This window comes from Macaca thibetana, chromosome 4 (genome assembly GCF_024542745.1).
Source record: "Macaca thibetana thibetana isolate TM-01 chromosome 4, ASM2454274v1, whole genome shotgun sequence".
NCBI classification, from domain to species: Eukaryota; Metazoa; Chordata; class Mammalia; order Primates; family Cercopithecidae; genus Macaca; species Macaca thibetana.
Genome location: NC_065581.1, coordinates 154,445,566 through 154,469,336, shown reverse-complemented (window position 1 = coordinate 154,469,336; position 23,771 = coordinate 154,445,566). Strand labels below are relative to the sequence as shown.

General features: G+C 41.1%; 2 protein-coding genes across 14 annotated transcripts in view; one reads left to right on the top strand and one right to left on the bottom strand.

Annotated features, from left to right (window-relative positions):
* Positions 1–23,771, top strand: part of GTF3C6 (general transcription factor IIIC subunit 6) — a 1,097,326-nt gene that overhangs the window by 863,922 nt on the left and 209,633 nt on the right. The window lies entirely within an intron of this gene.
* The window catches only part of CDK19 (cyclin dependent kinase 19), a 217,127-nt gene that overhangs the window by 155,818 nt on the left and 37,538 nt on the right, over positions 1–23,771 (bottom strand). For 8 of the 13 annotated variants that reach the window (XM_050789070.1, XM_050789079.1, XM_050789074.1 and 5 more), the window contains exon 2: positions 23,394–23,455. The exons of 2 other annotated variants lie outside the window; for them this stretch is intronic. The gene's annotated coding sequence lies outside the window, so the exon portion shown is untranslated. Of the gene's footprint in view, positions 1–6,058; positions 6,176–21,472; positions 21,582–23,393; positions 23,456–23,771 lie in introns of all 13 variants that reach the window. 3 more of the 13 variants (XM_050789076.1, XM_050789078.1, XM_050789075.1) reach the window with 2 other exon arrangements.

Genomic DNA, 23,771 nt, shown 5'->3' with positions numbered 1-23,771 from the left:
GACATTTGTATACAACCATATCTTGATTGGAGAGTTTTAATGAAAAACAACAATTCACTGAACTGAATGTGCACATCAATATACTTCACCAGTGGCCCACTAACACTTCAAATCTTATTAATTAGGATATGTTGATAATATTTCCCCAAGCTTTTTACTTTTTAGTCAACAACTACTTGAACTGTCAGTGCACTTCTAAAATCTCAAGTTCAACGTTGCATTGGTAAATATATTACTACATTTCATCAATATTTAATGCTTAATTTGTTTCTAAAATTGGCAAATCGGCAAATTCTTTTTTTTTTTTTTTTAAGACAGGGTCTTGCTCTGTCACCCAGGTCAGAGTGCAGTGGTGCAATCATGGCTCACTGCAGCCTCAACCTCCCAGGCTCAAGCAATCCTCTCGCCTCAGCCTCCCAAGTAGCTGGGACTACAGGCACACATCATCATACCCAGTTAATTATTTATTTTTTGTTTTATAAGACAGGGTCTTGCTATGTTGCCCAGGTTGGTCTCAAACTCCTGAGCTCAAGTAATCCTCCCATCTCCGCCTCACAAAGTGTTGGGATTACAGGCGTGAGACATCGCACCTGGCCTAAAAATGGCAAATTCTTATTGCTGGGAAATGAATTTTTTAAAAAATGTATCTGCAGTAATGCTTAATACTTCAGGCATTACTTTTAAGGCTGAGGCATAAAACATTAATGATTAATAGACTGCAATCATTAGCAAATATTTAGTTAAACTAAATTTTTTTTTTTTTTTTTGAGATGGAGTCTCTATCACCAGGCTGAAGTGCAGTGGCTCGATCTCAGCTCACTGCAACCTCTGCCTCCTGGGTTCAAGTGATTCTCATGCCTCAGTCTCTCGAGTAGCTGGGATTACAGGCACATGCCACCATGCCCAGCTAATGTTTTTGCATTTTTAGTAGAGACAGGGTTTTACCATGTTGGTCAGGATGGTCTTGATCTCCTGACCTCGTGATCCACCCACCTCGGCTTCCCAAAGTGCTAGGATTATAGGCGTGAGCCACCCTGCCCGGCCTAAACTAAATTTTTTTACAGAAAACACTATCTTACTTTGAGAATTCATGAATCTTAAGTCAGACTTACTTCCTACAGACGGTAATATAATAAGTGATGTGAGGCATTTATTTCAGAAATATTTTACTAAGCACACAGTATGTGTCAAGCACTGTGCTAGATTCCAGGAACAGGAGGAAGAAAGAGCTGATCCTTTCCCTTATAAATCTTTTTTGTTTTTGAGACGGAGTTTCAGAAAGAGTTGATCCCTTCCCTTGTGAATCTTTTTTTTTTTTTTGAGATAAAGTTTCACTCTTGTTGCCCAGGCTGGAGTGCAGTGGCACGATCTAAACTCACTGCAACCTCCGCCTCTATAAGTTCAAGCTATTCTGCTGCCTCAGCCTCCTAAGTAGCTAGGACTACAGTCATGCACCACCATGCTCAGCTAAGTTTTGTATTTTTAGTAGAGATTTAGGGGTTTCACAATGTTGGCCAGGCTGGTCTCAAACTCCTGACCTCAGGTGATCTGCCTGCCTCACCTCCCAAAGTGCTGAGATTATAGGCACGAGCCACCATACCTTGCCCCTTGTGAGTCTTTATACAGAGAGACACACAAGCAAAGGGTACAATCTAGTAAGTGCTATAACAAAAACATGCAAAGAACATCAGATAATGAGTAAATAGAAGGGCTTGGTTCTGGTGAGGGGGATAGACAGGGACTGCTAGAAGGGCTTGGTTCTGGTGAAGGGAATAGACAGGGACTGCTATCAGGTAAATAATTTTCAAAGGAACATCTGAGTGGGTCTCAAGAGATAAGCAGGATTTCACTGAGCAAAGGAGGAAAGAACAGAGCCTTACAGGCACCAGAAATGTGTGGACAAAGTCCAAAGATTAAGATCCATGCTATATCCAAGCAATTAGCCAAAGACAAATACAGCTAGAATACAAGAGGTGAAAAGACACATGAAAAGAGCAAAGCAGACAGAATCAGCATAGTTTTGTATGGTATGCTGAAAACGTGGCACTTTTCCTGTACTGTGGAAAGCCATCAGAGGTTTTCAGCAAGAGAAACATGATCGAACAGGTCTTCTCAGTAAGTAGATAGTATGCAGGGCAGATCAGAAGATTTAAAGCCAGAGGCAGGGGGACCAATGTAGAAGTTTGAGGAGGGTGGATGAGGGCCAAAATTAGAGTAAATGTAGTCAGAATGGAGGGAATGGACTCAAGAGGCATTTGAGAGAAAAAAATATCTATTATGGCCAGATGCAGTGGCTCATGCCTGTAATCCCAACACTTTGGGAGACCAAGGCAGGTGGATCACTGAGATCAGAAGTTCAAGACCAGCCTGGGCCACATGGTGAAACTGTGTCTCTACTAAAAATACAAAATTAGCTGAGTGTGGCACACACCTGTAATCCCAGCACTTTAGGAGACTGAGGCAGGCACATCACCTGAGGTCAGAGGTTCAAGACCAGCCTGGCCAACATAGTGAAACCCCGTCTCTCCTACAAATGCAAAAATTAGCTGGGCATGGTGGCATACATCTGTAGTCTCCGCTACTCAGGAGGCTAAGGCAGGAGAATCACTTGAACTTGGGAGGCAGAGGTTGCAATGAGTTGAGATCACACCATTGTATTCCAGCCTGGGAGACAGAGTGAGACTCCGTCTCAAAAAAAGAAAAAAAAAACAGGGACAAAAATGAGCTGGGCGTGGTGGCTCACCCCTTGGTCCCAGCTACTCAGGAGGCTGAGGCAGGAAGATCACTTGAGCCAGGAAAGTGGAGGTTGCAGTGAGCCAAGATTGTGCCATTGCACTCCAGCCTGGGCAAGACCCTGTCTTAAAAAAAAAAGTTATCTACTGTGGCCAAATATATTTAGGTACATTGTAGACATTCAAGAAATATTTAATGAATATGTATGCATATGTATGCACATGTTTGTGTATATACGTATATGTATATTTATGTGTGTGTGTGTGTACATGTATACATATGTTTCTTGGGCAGATAGCCAAAAGAACAGCTGAAGGTGACTGAGGTTTCTAGCCAAAGTGTTGTCTCAGTGAAATTAAGGCCATTTATAAAAAAGAAAGAATAATACTGACAATGGGCTAGTTTGGAAGTAGAGAATAAATTCATTTTGGACGTGTTGGTTTTGAAGTAGCAACTGAAGAGGCAGTAGAATATGAACGAAAGAAAATAACAAAACTGGAGTTCAGAAAAGAGAACATCTCCATAGAGGTGACTGTTAAAACCACAAAAGCAACTGTGATCACAAAGGGAAAGAACTCAGAACCAAAGGGCTAAAGGTGGTGGTCAGTGCAACCCAACCTCTTTCACATGATGGCACCCACATAATGCTATTAGTTCTACCCTGGACACCAGGGTAGAAACAGACAGACAGAACTACTCATGGGCAAAGAGAAAAGTACCCATGGGCTTCCACTGCCCTAAACCCACTGACTGTCAAAGAATTCAGAGGATTAATTAACAGGACCCACAAGCCATTCACAGCACCCATACCACAGGAGCCCTTCTTCCGTAAACACCATCCTACAAAAGGCCTGAAGAAAGGTAAACTATTAAAATTCCCTGATAGTAAGCAAATCTGGATGTGTGATACTCTAAGAAAACTGGGTTGACTCCCCTCCCCTTAGAAAAGGAGCACCATAAAAAAGGATAACCTAGATTAAAAGAGACTCAAAGCATATAACAATCAAATACTATGCATAAAATACTTGACTAAATTGTGGTTCAAATAAAAATAGCTATAAAAGTTTACTTGTGGGACACCTGGGGAAATTTAAATATGAACCAGAATTTATATAATATTATTATGATATCATGGCTAATTTTATTTTTTAATTTTTATTAACTGTCAAATATAGGATAATGGTATGGTAATACAAGCAAATGTTCTTATTCTTAGGAGATATAGGTTCAAGTATTTGGGGTTGATATGTAATGACAACTGCAAATTAATTTCAGATTGTTCAAATACATCAAAAACCATTCATATATACACAGAGAGATAAAGCACTTATAGAAAGATAATAACAACTGAATCTAGGCATTCAAGGCCGCTGAATGTAGGAGTTCACTGTTCTAAAGTAAACTTTTCTGCTTTTACAAAACTTTTCTTAATAAAAAAAATTGAAGAGAGAAATAACTAATAAGCAGCAGTTAAAGTTAAAGAGAAGGCCAAGTGTGGTGGCTCACATCTGTAATCCCAGCACTTTAGGAGGCCAAGGTGGGAGAATTGCCTGAGGCCAGGAGTTTTGAGATCAGCCTGGGCAATGTGGCAAGATCCCATCTCTAAAAAAGTTTTAAAATTGGCTGCGCATGGTGGTGCTCGCCTGTGGGCTCAGCTACCCAGGACATTGAGGTGGGGGACCGCTTGAGCCCAAGAGGTTGAGGCTGCAGTGAGTCATGTTTGTGCTACCACACTCCAGCCTGAGCTACAGAGCAAGACCGTGTCCCCCACCTCCCCGCAACACAAAGGAGTTAAAGAGAAAAACAATGAAAAACATTAAGAAAGGGGTGTACAGAAGCAAAGAAACAAGCATTAAAGGGTAGGTGGGCAAAAGTGTCAAATGTAGAAGGTCAAATAGGAGAGAACGGAAAAGAGTTCATCGAATTTAACAGTTAATGACATTTGTGAGAGCATCACCAGCAGAGCAAGCGCTTTGTTTAATACTCTCTCAAGACCTTACCATACTTTATTATAATTACTTAGAACTGATTCATTTCCCTTACCGCATCCCCAAATGAGGAAGGAGACTATCTTGCTCATTTCTGTATATTCTCTAGGAGTTAACTAAGTACTTTGCAAACAGTAGGAATTAAACATGTTACCAAAATAAACTTGTTCATTAGTCTTGGTCATTTAAAAAATATTTTCACTGTAATAAGAAAATCCAGAAAACTGTCTTTTAGCTATGCTCCAAGGATAAAAGTATATATATTCTGAAAAATAAAATTAAAATGACAGTGATGATCAAATATCAGTATTTTTATTGTAAAAGTAATTATATCTAGAAATTCACCTAAAAGCAAGTATCTCCTTCTGGAGGGAAGGAGAAAAATAAAAATATTTTGCCATTCTTAAATCCCACACTGTCAGATTCGATAGAGGTAGATCATCAGATTACACAGTACTGAATCAACAATCTGCTCCCCTTAGGTGCATTTTAAGATTTAAGTCTTCATGAAATCATCTCAGATATAAATATCAATGAAAAATAAATACTAAAAAAAAAAAAAGATAAAATGATGGGTCAGGTGTAATGTCTCATGCCTATAATCCTACCACTTAAGGAGGCCATGGCAGGAGGATCACTTGAGCCCAGGAGTTTGAGACCAGCCTGGTCAACGTAGCAAGACCCTGTCTCTACAAAAACTAAAAAAACATTTTAAAAATTAGCCAGGCATAGTAGCACATGCCTGCAGTCCCAGCTACTCAGGAGGCTGCGGCAGTAGGATCACTTGAGCCTGGGAGTTCGAAGTTGCAGTGAGCTATGATCATACCATTGCACTCTAGCCCAGGAGTTCAAGGCCAACCTGGGCATTATAGCAAAACCCATCTCTAAAAAATAAATAAGTAAAATATTAACACTGGAAATAATTTTATTTCCTTCTTTATGCTTATCTATACTTTCCTGATTTTTCTATAATGAATATTAGCTACTTGTATAATAATCATTTTCTTTTAAAAGTTTCCATATAAATTGACCTGAATTTGTCTGTATGAAAGCTCAGGTTAACTTGACCTCGTTAAATGATCCAATTCATAGAAATGCCAACCCAAGACCAAATTCTAGTCACTAAAAAGCTGAAAAACAAGAAGTTAGGAAAAGAAAGCTGCTGCCAAAGCAGAATAAACACCAACAATAATGAACCAATCAACTGGGAACTTATGGAGGGCAACAGCATTTTTCCATTTATCATTAAATCAATCTTAAAACAAAAAGTAATACTATCCAATACAACACATTTACAATAAGATTTATAGTAATAGCTACACTTATATGGTACTTACTATATGGCAGGGACCGATTAAAAGCCTCAACTAGGCCAGGCACGGTGCATCACACTTGTAATCTCAGCACTTTGGGAGGCTGAGGCAGGCAGATCACCTGGGCCACACAGCGAGGCTCTGTCTCAAAACAAAAACAAAAACAAAAACAAAAAGCCTCAATATATTAACTCTTTTAGGCTGGGCACAGTGGCTCACGCCTGTTAATTCCAAAACTTTGGGAGGCTGAGGTGGGAGGATTACTTGAGCCCAAGAGTTCAAGACTAGCCTGGGCAACATAGTGAGACCCTGTCACTACAAAAAAATACAAAAATGAGTTTGCCATAGCGAAAGCCCCTCTCTACTAAAAATACAAAAATTAGCCAAGCATGGTGGCACGTGCCTATAGTCCCAGCTACTCAGGAAGCTGAGGCACAAGAATCACTTGAACCTGAGAGGTGGAGGGTGGAGTTTGCAGAGAGCCAAGATTGTGCCACTGCATTCCAACCTGGGCCACACAGCGAGGCTCTGTCTCAAAAAAAACAAAAACAAAAACAAAAAGCCTCAATATATTAACTCTTTTAGGCTCTAAAAGGTCAAGGCTGCAGGGAGCCATGATCACATCACTGTACTCCAGCCTGGGTGACAGGGCGAGACCTCATCTCAAAGCAAACAAAACTCTTCTAATTCCTACAACATGTTATGAAGCAGGTACTATTAACCATCCCCATTATACAGATAAGGACACTGAAAGCAAGTAGATTAAGTAACTCGCTCTATATCACAAAGCTCATTAAGTGGCAGATCCACAATTCATACTTAAATAGTCTGGCTACAGAGTCTGTGCTTTAATTGCTATAGTGATTATTTCCCTTCTCAGAAGGGGAATATGCCAATCCAGTCTCACAGGCAAGACAGCACGATACATCTGAAGTTCAGTAAGGCTTGTTTCAAGTAGGGGAAAGCAAGTTAAAGCTGGAGAAGCAAGAAGGGCCAGATGAAGCAGAACAAGTAGGAACACAGGTAAGGATTTTAAGCAATCTGGGTTGGTGTTTTCATTTGTTTTTTGATAAAGGGGTTCTCATTTTGTTGCTCAGGCTGATCTCGAATGCCTTCGCTCAAGTCATCCTCCTGCCTCAGCCTCCAGAATAGCAGGGACCACGGGTACATGCCACCCTGCCTGGCACACAATCGGTGTTTTTTGTAGTCTGAAGGTGTGACGATAGCACAGGCAACTAGTTAAGAGGCTTTTGCAATAATTTAAATGAGAGGTGGCTATAGTCTAAATTAGGATAGTAGCAGAGGGAATAAAAAGAAGTGGATGGATCTTCCAGGTAATTAGGAAACAGTGTCAACAGAACATGTGGTGAAGAAACAAGAGAAAGAACTGCACGAACTTGATTCCCAGTGTCCGGCTCAGGCAATGGGCGATGGTGGTACCAATCACTGAGTTCAGAAGAGCAGATTGGGCAAGTTTTAAATAAGTTGAAGTTGAGAAGACTGTGGTATTGTCTAAACCAAGAAGTCCAAAAGGCATCTGGACACACGTAAGGTTTACAAAGGAGATGTGGACTAGAGATAGAGATGTAAAAGTATTTAGAAATTGAAGTTGTGAGACTAGGAAAAAAGAACCCTGAAAAACATCATTTAAGGATGTTTTTCATTTAAATTTCATTTAAGGATGGATGCTCAGTGGTTTACCAATTATTTTACTTTACTTTTGTCTTTCCAACTAACTGCTAAGTTCATTGAAAGCAATGATGCCTCCTACAAGCCTCTGTAACTCTGCAGCTTTTCACATATTAATGGATATTTGTAAGGTACTTAACCAACTGAGATATGGGGAAGGGATAAATAAAATACACTTGACACTAGAAGAATCCTTTTCTTAGGATTCCTCTGATCTTCCATTTTCCCCCCTGGCCTTTGCTCCCTCAATTACTGCTGCTCTGACTGTGCTAATCCAATGGAAAAAGATGAATCTGGGGACTGATAACTCAGGAGTTATGCAAAGGTTCTGTGATCTACTTTCTCATACCCTGTTGGGAACAAGCCCCCCAAAATCTGGCCATAAACTGACCCCAAAACTGGCCATAAACAAAATCTCTGCAGCACTATGACATGTTCATGATGGCCAAACACCTGTCCCGCCCAGGGCAGAAAACTGCTTAAAGGCATTCTTAAGCCACAAACAACAGCATGAGTGATCTGTGCCTTAAGAACATGCCCCTGCTGCAGTTAACTAGCCCAACCTATTCCTTTAATTCGGCCCATCCCTTCGTTTCCCATAAGGGATACTTTTAGTTAATTTAACATCTGTAGAAACAATGCTAATGACTGGCTTGCTGTTAATAAACACATAGGTAAATCTCTGCTCGGGGCTCTCAGCTCTGAAGGTTGTGAGACCCCTGATTTCCCACTTCACACCTCTGTATTTCTGTGTGTGTGTCTTTAATTCCTCTAGCACCACTGGGTTAGGGTCTCCCCAACCAAGCTGATCTCGACAAATGGCGTCCATCATGGGGGCTCGAATCCAGGTCGAAGGGTCGCCGGAGCGACGGATGGAGAACATGGAACTAGCTGGAGGACACCCAAGTACTCTTAAAGCAATCCCCGTGTTGAGTAAGAAGGGGAGCTCAGAAGTGTCAGGGTAACAATGGGACCAGTGTGGGCTGTGGTTCATTCCACCTTGGAACTTTTTCACGCTGATGATGAGGAGGGAGAGTGTAACGAAGTAACAGAAGAGGTTACAGACCAGGTTTATTTGCCAGCTAAAGCTAAAGCAGCAAAGGAGCGAGAGGTTCATCCCTACCCTTCTGCACCCCCTCATTATTATTTTGAAGAAAAAGACCCTCCAGATCTTTCTTTTCCAGAGGACACTGGGCGAAAAGTAGTTGCCCCAGTGGCTGTTCGAGCAGCACCTCGAGCGACCGCTGTTATTTCTATTCAGGCAGGAATTCAGCAAGCTAGACGAGAGGGTGATTTAGAGGCTTGGCAGTTCCCTGTTAGAATACATGCCCCAGATCAACAGGGAAATATTATAGCAACATTTGAGTCTTTTCCTTTTAAATTACTCAAAGAATTTGAACAAGCTATAAATCAGTATGGACCAGGTTCTCCTTTTGTAACAGGATTGTTAAAGAATGTTGCTGTTTCCAGTCGGATGATTCCTTCTGACTGGGACGCTCTTACTCGAGCTTGTCTAACTCCTGCTCAGTTCTTACAATTTAAAACTTGGTGGGCAGATGAAGCTCCCATTCAGGCTGCTCGCAATGCCCAGGCCCAACCTCAAATTAATACAACTGCAGACCAACTTTTGGGGGTTGGTGGCTGGGCTGGTTTAAATGCACAACTGGTCATGCAGGATGATGCCATAGAACTGCTTAGAGGAGTGTGCATTAGAGCTTGGGAAAAAATCGCTTCAAGTGGAGAACAATACCCTTCCTTTAGTGCTGTAAATCAGGGACCCAAAGAACCATACGTTGATTTTACAGCTCGGTTACAGGAATCTCTTAAAAAGATGATTGCAGATTCAGCTGCTCAGGATATAGTGTTGCAGTTATTAGCTTTCGACAATGCTAATCCCGATTGCCAGGCTGCTCTGCGACCTATCAGAGGGAAAGCACATTTAGTTGATTATATCAAGGTTTGTGATGGTATCGGAGGTAATCTGCATAAAACTACTCTGCTAGCACAGGCAATGGCAGGACTGAGAATGGATAAAGGAAATACTCCGTTTCCTAGAGCTTGTTTTAACTGTGGGAAGCATGGTCATACTAAAAAAGAATGTAGAAAAAAATCAGCGAGTCAAGCTGCCAGATAGGGGAAAAAAGAAAACTGCTGAGCCTGAAATATGTCCAAAATGTAAAAAAGGAAAACATTGGGCTAATCAGTGTCACTCTAAGTTTGATAAAGATGGGAACCCAATTTCGGGAAATGCCATGAGGGGCCCGTCCCGGGCCCCATTCTAAACCGGGGCATTTCCAGCTCAGGTCATTCCCTCACCCCTGTACAATGTCTGTCCCCCACCACAGCCGATAGTGCCGCAGTAGATTTATGCTGCACAAAAGCTGTGAGCCTTTGGCCTGGGGAACCCCCATAAAAGGTACCAATAGGAGTCTGTGGACCCTTGCCAGCCGGGACAATAGGATTACTTTTAGGAAGGTCTACTTTAAGTTTAAAAGGGGTACAAATACATACAGGAATCATTGATTCAGATTACAATAGGGAAATTCAAATTGTTTTATCTACTTCTGTTCCCTGGAAAGCAGAGCCAGGAGAGCGCATAGCACAGCTCCTGATTGTGCTATATGTGGGAATGGGAAAAAGTGAAATTAAATGAACAGGAGGATTCGGAAGCACAAATAAACAAGGAAAAGCAGCTTATTGGGTAAATCAAATTACGGATAAATGTCCTACCTGTGAAATAACTATTCAGGGAAAGAAATTTAAAGGTTTGGTAGATATAGGAGCAGAAATTTCAGTCATTTCTCTACAGCACTGGCCATCTGTGTGGCCAATTCAACCTGCTCAATTTAACATAGTTGGAGTTGGTAAAGCCCCTGAAGTATATCAAAGTAGCTATATTTTGCATTGTGAGGGGCCCAATGGACAACCTGGGACTATCCAACCAATTATAACTTCTGCACCTATAAATTTATAGGGAAGAGATTTATTACAACAATGGGAAGCATAAGTTCTAATTCCAGAACAATTATATAGCCCTCAAAGTCAATATATGATGCATGAAATGGGGTATGTCCCTGGTATGGGACTAGAAAAAAATTTGCAAGCTTTGAAAGCACCGCTTCAAACAGAAAGACAGAGTTCCCACCAGAGATTAGGAAATAATTTTTGATGGCAGCCATTGTTAAGCCTCCAGAACCTACACCTTTAAAATGGTAAACAGATAAGCCAATTTGGATAAAACGATGGCCGCTAAGTAAAGAGAAACTGGAGGCTTTAGAGAAATTAGTTACTGAACAATTAGAAAACGGGCACATAGCTCCAACATTTCCCCTTGGAATTATCCAGTTTTCCTAATTAAGAAAAAATTAGGTAAATGGAGAATGTTAACTGACTTAAGAGCCATCAATTCAGTTATACAACCTATTAGAGCATTACAGCCAGAATTGCCTTCTCCTGGTATAATTCCAAAACATTGGCCTTTAATAGTCATAGATTTAAAGACTGTTTCTTTACTATTCCCTTAGCTGAGCAAGACTGAATGGTTTGCATTTATAATTCCTGTGGTAAACAACCTGCAGCCTGCTAAGCGTTTTCACTGTTTCACAGATGGGTCTAGTAATGGTAAAGCTTCTTATTCCGGATTGAAAAGTAAAGTTTTCCAGACGCCCTGTACTTCAGCTCAAAAAGCGGAGCTTGTAGCGGTAAATGAGGTATTGACTGCTTTTGATATGCCTATTAATGTGATTTCTGATTCTTCATATGTGGTTCATTCCGCACAGTTAATTGAAAATGCTCAGTTACAATTTCATACAGATAAACAACTGATGACTTTATTTAACCAATTGCGAACAGCAGTTAGGAGTAGAACGCATTCTTTTTACATCACTCACATTAGGGCTCATACACCTCTTCCAGAATTTTGACTGAAGGGAATCAAATGGCTGATCGCCTAGTTGCTAATGCAGTATCTAATGCTAGATATTCACAATTTAACCCATGTTAATGCCTCTGGTCTCAAATGCAGATACGACATTACCTGGAAAGAAGTTAAAGCTATTATCCAACGATGCCCAACTTGCCAAATGGTACATTCCTCATCAAGTTAATCCTCGAGGATTGGAACCTAACTCTCTTTGGCAAACGGGTATCACACATATTCCCCCGTTTGGGAGACTAGCTTACGTACATGTGTGTGTGGACACGTTCTCTCACTTTGTCTGGGCTACATGCCACTCAGGAGAGTCTTCCGCCTGTGTTAAACGTCACCTTTTGCAGTGTTTTGCGGTGATGGGCATTCCAGCTTCTATTAAAACATATAATGCCCCAGGCTACGCTAGCCAAGCTCTAGCTACATTTTTCTCTATGTGGAATATTAAACACATTACTGGTATCCCATACAATTCTCAAGGACAAGCCATAGTGGAAAGAATGAATCTCTCCCTAAAACAGCAGTTGCAAAAGCAGAAAGGGGGAGAGAGAGAATACTGAATACCCCAGATACAACTGAATCTAGCATTATTAACTTTAAATTTTTTGAGCCTGCCCAAAGGCCAGATGTTATCAGCAGCTGAACAGCATCTACAGAAACCAGCTGCAAAGACAGAAGCAGAACAATTGGTTTGGTGGAGAGATTCAATAACAAAAAGTTGGGAACTAGGTAAAATAATAACTTGGGGTAGAGGTTATGCTTGTGTTTCTCCAGGCCAAAATCAACAGTCGATTTGGATACCATCAAGACACCTGAAACCTTGCAATGAGCCAGATGCCAAGTAAGAGATTCCGGGAGGATTCCAAGGATCCCCACTTGCAGCCATGTTGAGACTGACACTGAAGAGGACTCCAACTGTCACAAGCAACACCCGTTGAACACAGCCACCCACCTGGGGAAAGATCAAGAAGCTGTCACAGATGGCAGAAGAAAACCTGAGGAAAGCGGGACTACCAATCACAACAAGTAATTTAATGGTAGCTATGATAGCAGTGATCACCATTGCTGTGAGTATTCCTTCAACAAAGGCTGACACAGAGAACAATTATACTTATTGGGCATATTTATCAGTCTTGGCTGGCAATAATGCCTGGATGTAATCACTCCATGACGCAGTTACACATGCTTTCTGATCTCAGTATTTACCATAATAAATTTGCTCCTATAATTGAGGCATACTGCCCTCAAAAACCTACTTGTAAACAAAACTGAACCTGGCCAGAAAAAAAAGAACACGCTTGTTTAAGAAGATTGCACTGCAGAACAGGAAGAGGTGCTGCACACGGTGCTGCAAGAAGTAGCTCACCATGACAAAGCTGCCTTTGCTTTTATTGATTTGCTAATCAAAGAAAGGGGACATGTTGGGAACAAGCCCCCCAAAATCTGGCCATAAACTGACCCCAAAACTGGCCATAAACAAAATCTCTGCAGCACTATGACATGTTCATGACGCCCATAACGCCCACGCTGCAAGGTGGTGGGTTTACCCGAATGAGGGCAAGGAACACCTGGCCCGCTCAGGGCAGAAAACTGCTTAAAGGCATTCTTAAGCTACAAACAATAGCATGAGCGATCTGTGCCTTAAGGACATGCCCCTGCTGCAGTTAACTAACCCAACCTATTTATTTAATTCGGCCCATCCCTTCGTTTCTCATAAAGGATACTTTTAGTTTATTTAATATCTGTAGAAACAATGCTAATGACTGGCTTGCTGTTAATAAACACGTAGGTAAATCTCTGTTCGGGGCTCTCAGCTCTGAAGGCTGTGAGACCCCTGATTTCCCACTTCACACCTCTGTATTTCTGTGTGTGTGTCTTTAATTCCTCTAGCGCCACTGGGTTAGGGTGTCCCCGACCAAGGTGGTCTCAGCAATACCCAATACCCCATAAGCAAATTAGGGAAAAATTATTTTGTTTAAGAGAAAAATGGAGAAGGGTCCTTATTTAAAATAAAAGACAAAATTTGTTCTAGTGTATTTTATTGCTATAGTAGAAATTTGAATATTGTCAATCACAAAATATTCACTGTTTTTGGCCCTCAGTCTTCTTTTCACTGATTGATCTCCCTGATCTCCCTTTCCTCCTATTCTTCTCATCAGACAAGACTAAGCTTTCCAGAAATTTTGTGAACACCCTAGCCTGAGATCAAAGCTCTCTTCTCTGCATTCACCAAGCATGTGTATGCACTATACAAGTAGCATTCATCATATACCACTTCGTATGGTAGCTTTTCCATAGTGTGTGATATAAATAACTTGGGCTATGGACTCATATACCTCATATACCTATCCCACGAAGTCACACAGTGAATAGGTTACTTATACCCTCATATTATCAGTTTTTACATCTGTAAATTAAGAATATTTACCTTATTCAACAGCTTTGAAGATAAATGAGATAAAGGAGAATACATAAAGTACCTAGCACAGTGTCTAGCACCTATTATAGGCTCATTAAATGTCAATTCCTCCAACAAAATTGTAAACCTTTTAGGGACTATGGAAGAAGTTCACACATAGACATTTCAATTAGAATACTTAGGAAGAGATACAGGAGTATGAGTTTCTAGCAAATACATATCAGTAAAAATGGAACACAGCACTTGAAATTAACATTTCTTATATGAATAATAAGTTTCCAGAGAGGATGTATCATTATCATGTGTATCGTTTTAGCCAATGTAATACCTTGGAGCTAACAATCAAATATTTGATGAATTGATTAACTGATTAGATGACTGACTTCACTGGCTATCTGCCTTTTCAAATAAGATAGAGGTTTACAGTAAGAGTCTAGAATTAGATTTTACATTCAACAAATAGTTATGTGCACTGTGGTACATATTGGGCACTACAAGGCTTGCAACAATATGCTGAGGTATAGTCTTTGCCCTCCAGAAGTTCAGAGTAGAGAAACTAAAGAAAATAGAAGGTATTATATATTAAAACTGCCTGAATCCCATCATTTAAAATACTTTTATGACCATCCATTTAATCCCATCTTTCTCATAAAAGTTAAGGCAAAGTGAAGGAATGCAGGGGAGGAGCATAGAGTCCTCCTACGATCTGATATAAGCAGTACCTGACATTTTTTATACTACCAAATAGGATAATCTATTGAGATTATTATAACTCATGGAGAGAAATTAAATGGTTCCCCCTAAAATCAGGAACAGAGCAAAGATGTCTGCTCTCACCACTTTTATTTTCTTTTTGAGATGGAGTTTCACTCTTGTTGCCCAGGCTGGAGTGCAACGGCGCAATCTCAGCTCACTGCTACCTCCACCTCCAGAATTCAAGCGATTCTCCTGCCTCAGCCTCCCAAGTAGCTGGGATTACAGGCATAAGCCACTGCACCCAACTAATTTTGTATTTTTAGTAGAGAAGGGCTTTCTCCTTGTTGGTCAGGCTGGTCTCAAACTCCCAACTTCAGGTGATCCGCCCACCTCAGCCTCCCAAAGTGCTGGGATTACAGCCATAAGCCGCCATGACCAGCCTGCTCTCACCGCTCTTAATCAACATAGACTGCAAGTGTTAGCTAATATAAGACAAGAAAAGGAAATAAGAGGTATACAGATTAGAAAGGAAAAAATAAAACTTTGTTCACAGATGACATAATTGTCTGTGAAGAAAATCCCAAAGAATCAACAAAAAAAAAACTCCTGGAACTAATAAACAATTATAGCAAGATTGCAAGGTACAAGATTAATATAAAACGTCAATTGTTTTATTATACACCAGCAATAAAAAATTGGAGATGGAAATTACAAATACAATACCATTCACATTAGCAACCCAAAAAAGAAATATTAGGTACAAATCTAACAAAAGTATAAGATATATATGAGGAAAACTTAAACTATAAAACTGTGATAAAATAAATCAAAGAAGATCTAAGTAAGTGGAGAGATATTCCATATATAAGTCTAAGAAGACTCAATATTGTCAACAGCTCAATTCTTTCTAACTTAATCTATAGATACAACATAATCCCAAACAAAATCCCAGCCAATGGCTTTGTGGACATTGACAAACAGATTCTAAAGCTCATGCGGAAAGACAAAAGACCCAGAATACCAATGCAATATTGAAGGAGAAGAACAAAGTTGGAAGACTGATACTACCCAACTTCCAAGTTATTATAAAGCCACAGTAATCAGGACAGTGTGATACTGGTGACAGAAAACACAAATCAATCAATGGAACAGAATAGAGAGCTCAGAAATAGACTCACACAAATAGACTCACATGTTTGTTGACAAAGGAACAAAGAGCAACAATGGAGAAAGAAGGTGTTTCAACACACAGTGCTAGAACAACTGGATGCGTATATGCTAAAAAAAAAAAAAAAAAAAAAAAGAATCTAGACACAGACCTTACACCCTGCAAAAAAAGTAAGTCGAAATGGACTGCTGACTTAATATAAAATGGAAAACTATAAAATTTTTAGAGAAGGCCAGGTGCGGTGGCTCATTCACGCCTCCAATACCAGTACTTTGGGAGGCTGAGGCGGGTGGATCACCTGAGGTCAGAAGTTCAAGACCACCCTGGCCGACATGGCAAAACCTCATCTCTACTAAAAATACAAAAATTTGCTGGGCATGGTGGCGGGCACCTATAATCCCAGCTACTCGGGAGGCTGAGGGAGGAGAATTGCTTGAACTCAGGAGTCAGTGGTTGCAGTGAGCCTAGATTGTGCCACCGTACTCCAGACTGAGCGACAGAGCAAGACTCCGTTGCATGCATTAATTAATTAATTAATTAATTAAATATTTTAGGGAATAAAATAGAAGAAAACCTAGATGACCTTGGGTTTACAGTGCCTTTTAAATACAATACTAAAACACAATTCATATTTTTTTTAATTTGAGAAGTGAGACTTGACTAAAATGAAACACTTAGGCTCTGTGAAAGACACTTTAAAGAAAATAAAAAGAGCCAGGCACCGTGGCTCACACCTATAATCTCAACATTTTGGAAGGCTGAGGTTGGAGAATTGCTTGAATCTAGGAGTTTGAGACCAGCCTAGGCAACCTAGCAGGACCATGTCTCTACAAAAAAATTTTAAAATTTTGACATTTTAGGAAGAAGGATCACTTGAGCCCTGGAGGTTGAGGCTGCAATTAGCTATGATCATGCCACTGCACTCCAGCCTGGGTGACAGAGTAAGACTCCATATCAACAAAAAGAAGAGGAGAGGTCAGACGCGGTGGCTCATACCAGTAATTCCAGCACGTTGGGAGGCCAAGGCGGGTGGATCATGAGGTCAGGAGACTGAGACCATCCTGCCCAACAACACGGTGAAACCCTGTCTCTACTAAACATACAAAAACTTAGCTGGGCATGGTGGCACGTGCCTGTAGTCCCAGCTACTCGGGAGGCTGAGACAGGAGAATGGCGTGAACCTGGGAGGCGGAGGCTGCAGTGAGCCCAGATCGCACCACTCCACTCCAGCCTGGTGACAGAGCAAGATTCCGTCTCAGAAAAAAAAAAGAAGGAAAAAAAAAAAAAAAAAAAAAGACGAGGAGGGGAGGGGAAGGGAGAGGAGGAAAGGGAAGGGGAGAATTGAACAATTTAACACCCAAATCCAATTAAAAAATAAATAAATGATCTGAATAGACATTTCTCAAGGAAAGATATACAAATGACCAACAGGTATATGAAAAATGTTCAACATCACTCATTATCAGAGAAATGCAAAACCCCAATGATATATATCATCTCACACCAGTTTAAAATGGCTATTATCAAAAAGAGAAAATAACAAATGTTGGCAAGGATGCAGAGAAAAGGGAACTCTTATACACAGTTGGTGAGAATGTAAATTAGTACAGCCATTATGGAAAACAGTATGAACATTCCTCAAAAAACTAAAAATAGAAATACCATATGATCCAGCAATCCCACTACTTGTTATACATCCAAAGTAAAGAGAATCAGTATGTCAAAGAGATAGCTGCACTCCTATGTTTACTGCAGCACTATTCACAATACTGAAGATAAGGAATCAACCTAAACATCCTTCAAGAGATGAATGGATAAAGAAAATGTGGCATATATGTATATAATGGAAAATTATTCAGCTACAAATGAATGAAATACTGTCATTTGCAGGCCAGGCATGCTGACTCAAACCTGTAATGCCAGTACTTTGGGAGCCCCAGGCAGGTGGATCACTTGACACCAGGGGTACAGGACCACCCTGGCCAATTGGGTGAAACCCAATCTCTACTAAAAATACAAAAGAAATTATCTGGGTGTGGTGGCGGGCCGCTGTAATTCAAGCTACTCAGGACACGGAGGCAGGAGAATCCTTTGAAACCAGGAGGCAGAGGTTCCAGTGAGCCCAGATCACACCACTGCACTCCACCTTGGGCAACAGAGCGAGACTCTGTCTCAAAAAAAAAAAGAAAGAAAGAGAAAAGAAATCCTGTCATTTGCAACATCATTGACCCTGCAGGGCATTATTTTAAGTAAAATATGCAATGTATAGAAAGACAAATACCACATTTTCACTTATGTTTAGGAGTACAAAAAGTTGATCCTAGCTGAGTGCAATGGCTCATGCCTGTAATCCCAGCACTTTGGAAGGCTGAGGCAAGAAGACTGCTTGAGCCCAGGAGTTCCAGACCAGCCTGGGCAATATAGTGAGACCCTGTCTCTAAGAAAACAAACAAATAAGGCCAGGCATGGTGGCTAGCGCCGGTAATCACAGCACTTTGGGAGGCCAAGGTGGGCAGATCACCGAGGTCAGGAGTTCAAAATCAGCCTGGCCAACATGGTGAAACCTTGTCTCTACTAAAAATACAAAAACAAGCCAGGCATGGTGGTGCACATCTCTAGTCCCAGTTACTCAGGAGGCTGAGACAAGAGAATCACTTGAACCAGAAGGTGGAGGTTGCAGTGAGCTGAGATTGCACCACTGCACTCCAGCCTGGGTGACAGGCATATGTCACCATGCCTGGCTAATTTTTTGTATTTTTAGTAGAGATGGGGTTTCACCAAGTTGGCCAGGCTGATCTCGAACTCCTGACCTCAGATGATCCGCCCTCCTCAGCCTCCCAAAGTGCTGGTATTACTGGCGTGAGCCACCGCACCCGGCCAAGAAGAGAGACTTTTGAATGCTCCCAACACAAATAAATGATAAATGTTTGAGGAGATGAATATGCTAATTATCCTGATTTGATCATTACACATTGTATACATGTACTGGAGTATCACATGTACCCCATAAATATGTACAATCATTATACATCAATTAAAAACATTTTTTAAATTTGGGAAGTTGGACTTGCGTAAAACTGAAACTTTTGCTTTGTGAAAGATATTTTCAAGAAGGCAAAAAGACAAGCCACTGACTGGGAGAAATAATTCTCAACTGGTAACAAAATACACCACAGTCAGATTAGCAAAACAAATATAAGAATGCATAATTCAACAGTGATGAAAATAGCCAACTAGCCTGCAAATGTATGAAAGGCTTTAAATTGCTTCCAGTCTATTATTGATAAAGAGAAAATATCCTCAAAATAGTCACTGAAAAAAGTAAAATAAAGCCAAAAGGGTTTGGGAAGTAAAATTGTAGCTTACCTCAATAAACAGCCTGAAATTCACCTATCTCTTCTAGTTAAGAAAAATAGCTTCTCTGAATAGGAGGAAGTGAAAGAATAGCGAAACTTGGTTCATTGTAAAATGGTGTGATCCTGTGTTGGGCACGCAGTAGAGATTTCGTAAATACATACTATCCAACTTCACATAAGGTGTATAGCCTAAAGAGAAGGTATAATATGCAGCTACTTTGTATTAGTCTGCTTTTATGCTGCTGATAAAGACATACCCAAGATTGGGAAGAAAAAAGGGGTTTAATTGGACTTACAGTTCCAAATGGCTGGGGAGACCTCAGAATCATAGCAGGGGGTGAAAGGCACATCATACATGGCAGCGACAAGAGAAAATGAGAAGGATGCAAAAGCAGAAACCCCTGATAAAACCACCAGATCTCATGAGATTTATGCACTACCACAAGAATAGTATGAGGGAAACTGCTCCCATGATTCAAATTATCTCCTACTGGCTCCATCTCACAACATGTGGGAACTATGGGTATAGAATTCAAGATGAGATTTGGGTGGGGACACAGAGCCAAACCATATCATTCCACTCCTGGCCCCTCCAAATCTCATGTCCTTACATTTCAAAACGAATCATGCCTTCCCAACAGTCCCCCAAAGTCTTAACTCATTTCAGCATTAACCCAAAAGTCCACAGTCCAAAGTCTCATCCAAGACAAGGTAAGTCCCTTCCACCTATGGGCCTGTAAAATCAAAAGCAAACTAGTCACTTCCTAGATACAATGGGATACAGGAATTGCATAACTACAGGCCATTCCAAAGGGGAGACATTGGCCAAAACAAAGGGGTTACAGGCCCATGCAAATCCAAAATCCAGCGGAGCAGTCAAATTTTAAAGCTCCAAAATGATCTCCTTTGACTCCAAGTCTCACATCCAGGTCACACTGATGTGAGAGGTGGGTCCCCATGGTCTTGGGCAGCTCCAACCCTGTGGCTTTGCAGGGTATAGCCCCCCTCCTGGCTACTTTCACGGGTTAGTGTTGAGTGTCTCCAGTTTTTCCAGGTACATGGTGCAAGTTGTCAGTGGATCTACCATTCTGGAGTCTGGAGGTCTTCTCACAGCTCCACTAGCCAGTGCGCCACTAGAGGCTCTGTGTGGGGGTTCCAACCCCACATTTCCCTTCTGCACTGCCCTAGCAGAGGTTCTCCATGAGGGCCTCGCCCCTGCAGCAAACTTTTGCCTGAGCATCCAGCATTTCCATACATCTTCTGAAATCTAGGCAGAGGTTCCCAAACCTCAATTCTTGACTTCTGTGCACCCACAGGCTCAACACCATGTGGAACCTGCCAAGGCTTGGGGCTTCCACCCTCTGAAGCAACAGCCTGAACTGTACCTTGGCCACTTTTAGTCACAGCTGGAGTGGCTGGGATGCAGGGCACCAAGTCTCTAGACTTCAAACAGCACAGGGACCCTTGGCCCAGCCCACGAAACCATCTTCTCCTAGGCCTCCAGGCCTGTGATGGAAGAGGCTGCCTTGAAGACATCTGACATGCGCTGGAGACATGTTCCCCATTGTCTTGGGAAGTAACATTATGCTCCTGTTACTTATGCAAATTTCTACAGCTGGTTCCCATTTTCTGGGTTTTTCTTTTCTATAACATTGTCAGGCTGCAAATTTTCCAACCTTTTATGCTCTGCTTCCCTTGTAAAACTGAATGCCTTTAACAACATCCAAGTCACCTCTCGAATGCTTTGCTGCTTAGAAATTTCTTCTGTCAGATACCCTAAATCATCTTTCTCAAGTTCAAAGTTCCACAAATCTCTAGGGCAGGGGCAAAACGCCACCAGTCTCTTTGCTAAAACATAACAAGAGTCACCTTTGCTCCAGTTCCCAACAAGTTCCTCATCTCCATTTGAGACCACCTCAGCCTGGACCTTGTCCATATCGCTATCAGCATTTTGGGCAAAGCCACTCAACAAGTCTCTAGGAAGTTCCAAACTTTCCCACATTTTCCTGTCTTCTTCTGAGCCCTTCATACTGTTCCAACCTCTGCCAAAGTCACTTCCATATTTTCAGGTATCTTTTAAGCAGTGCCCACTCTACTGTTACCAATTGTATCAGTCTGTTTTCATGCTGTTGATAAAGACATACCTGAGACTCGGAAGAAAAAAAGGTTTAATTGGACTTACTGGAAGTTCCACATGGCTGGGGAGGCCTCAGTATTACAGCAGAAGGCAAAAGGCACTTCTTACATGGTGGCAGCAAGAGAAAATGAGCAGGATCCAAAAGTGGAAACCCCTGATAAAACCATCAGATCTCATGAGACTTATTCACTACTATGAGAGCAGCAGGGGGGGAAACCGCCCCCATGATTCAAATTATCTCCCATCAAGTCCCTCCCACAACACGTGGGAATTATGGGAGTACAATTCAAGATGAGGAGATATGGGTGGGGACACAGAGCCAAACCATATCATACTTACTTGATATCTAAACAACTATAATTGCCAGAAGCCCATAAGAAGCCCATTCCTCTGATTCCCATTCACAATCTATCTAAAAACTAGCCACATTACTAACTTTATGTCTAAGAGTACACTGTTAGCTGCTATAGAACTCTTTCAAAAAAAAAAAAAAAAAACCCTTCTATTCAAGTATCACGTGAAGAAAGTTCATAAATGGTTAAATTTACAGAAAGCAGAAAGTAACATCTATGATATCTGGCACATAAATGACAAAATGTTGTTTTGTTTTTTTTTAAAGAAGCATTACCCAGGTAAAGTACGTATGTCAGAATTTCTGATCTCTAGTCATATCACAAAAAGTGACTCCACCAGGCAGTGGCTCATACTTGTAATCCCAACATTTTGGGAGGCCAAGGCAAGAGGGCTGTTTGAGGCCACAGGTTCCAGACCAGCCTGAGCAATAAAGCAAGACCCTGTCTCTACAAATAACTTAAAAATTAGTCAGGTGTGGCGGCATGAGCCTGTGGTCCCAGCTACTTGGGAGGCTGAAATGGAAGGATTGCTTGGGCCTGGGAGGTCAAAGCCACAATGAGTTGTGATGGCACCACTGCACTTCAGGCTGGAAAACAGTGAGTCTCTGTCCCCTCCTCTCAAAAAAAAAAAAAAAAGAGACTCATTAAGAAGGTCTCCATAGCAGGGCGTGGTGGCAGATGCCTATAATCTTAGCAATTTGGGAGGCTAAGGCGGGCAGATTGCTTGAGCCCAGGGGCTCAAGACCAGCCTGGGCAACATGGGGAAACCCCGTCTCTTTAAAAAAAAGAAAAAAAGGTCTCTATAAAAACATATTTTACAAGTGTGTGGGATGAGAACTAACTGCGGGCAGATCCCGAGGTCAAGAGATCGAGACCATTCTGGCCAATATGGTGAAACCCCATCTCTACTAAAAATACAAAAATTAGCTTGGCGTGATGGTGCATGTCTGTAGTTCCAGCTACTTGGGAGGCTGAGGCAGGAGAATCACTTGAACCTGGAAGGTGGAGGTTGCAGTGAGCCGAGATCGTACCACTGCACTCCAGCCTGGCAACAGAGGGAGACTCTGTCTCAAAAAAAAAAAAAAAAAAAAAAAAAAAAAATGTTATCAAGAGACAGGTAACTAGCATATTGGAAACTAACATTTCTGGCACATGGGACCTATAGCAAGAATGCGTATCTTCCAGTCATGAGTCATGGATTAGGCTGCCCCTCTATTGTGAAGCAATTTTTCAGTAAAAGGAGCAGCATATGAATAATGACTTGGACAAGCTCCCAAGAAGAAACCAGAGTAAAGCTAGGTCTGAGAAAATTATACGGTATATAGCATACATTATATTAATGCTGTTTTCCTACTCACTCCTATTTCTTAATGGCAAAGAAGTGAAATTTAGAGTCTTTAGTTCTATCTAAATTTTACTATTTTTTTATGAATTTTAGTAATACCGAATAAAACTGTACAGGTATTACCTTGGTTTTAAATTTTATGAAAGTGAATCATATAATGCATCATTATAAATTACTTAGTGACTACACTTATGAAAAGCTCTCACCTGTCACATACCCACCCCAGCACACACACACAATGACACCAGAAGGCAATACTCTGCTTTACCTTCTGCTGAAAAGTCTGCTACCTCCAACGCTTGAGGTCCATACACGAAGGCCTCCTGGAATCTATGAACACAGCAGAGGCAAAAGGCAGAGAAGTTTATGTAGATTTAAAGTTACACTGCCCAAAACATAAAATGCCAAATGCCTATCACAAGTCTACATATCTGCCAAGGAACTCAGATTTTAGATTTGACAATGAGCATATCAACAATATACAGGTAACATTCACAATTCATTATATATAATGCAGCTTATTGTATGAAAAGACCAAAAGTTGAGTCTTAACTAATTATATCCTTACCAAAAGAACCAATTTATACTACTGGAAAAACTAATGCAGCGGCCGGGCGCGGTGGCTCAAGCCTGTAATCCCAGCACT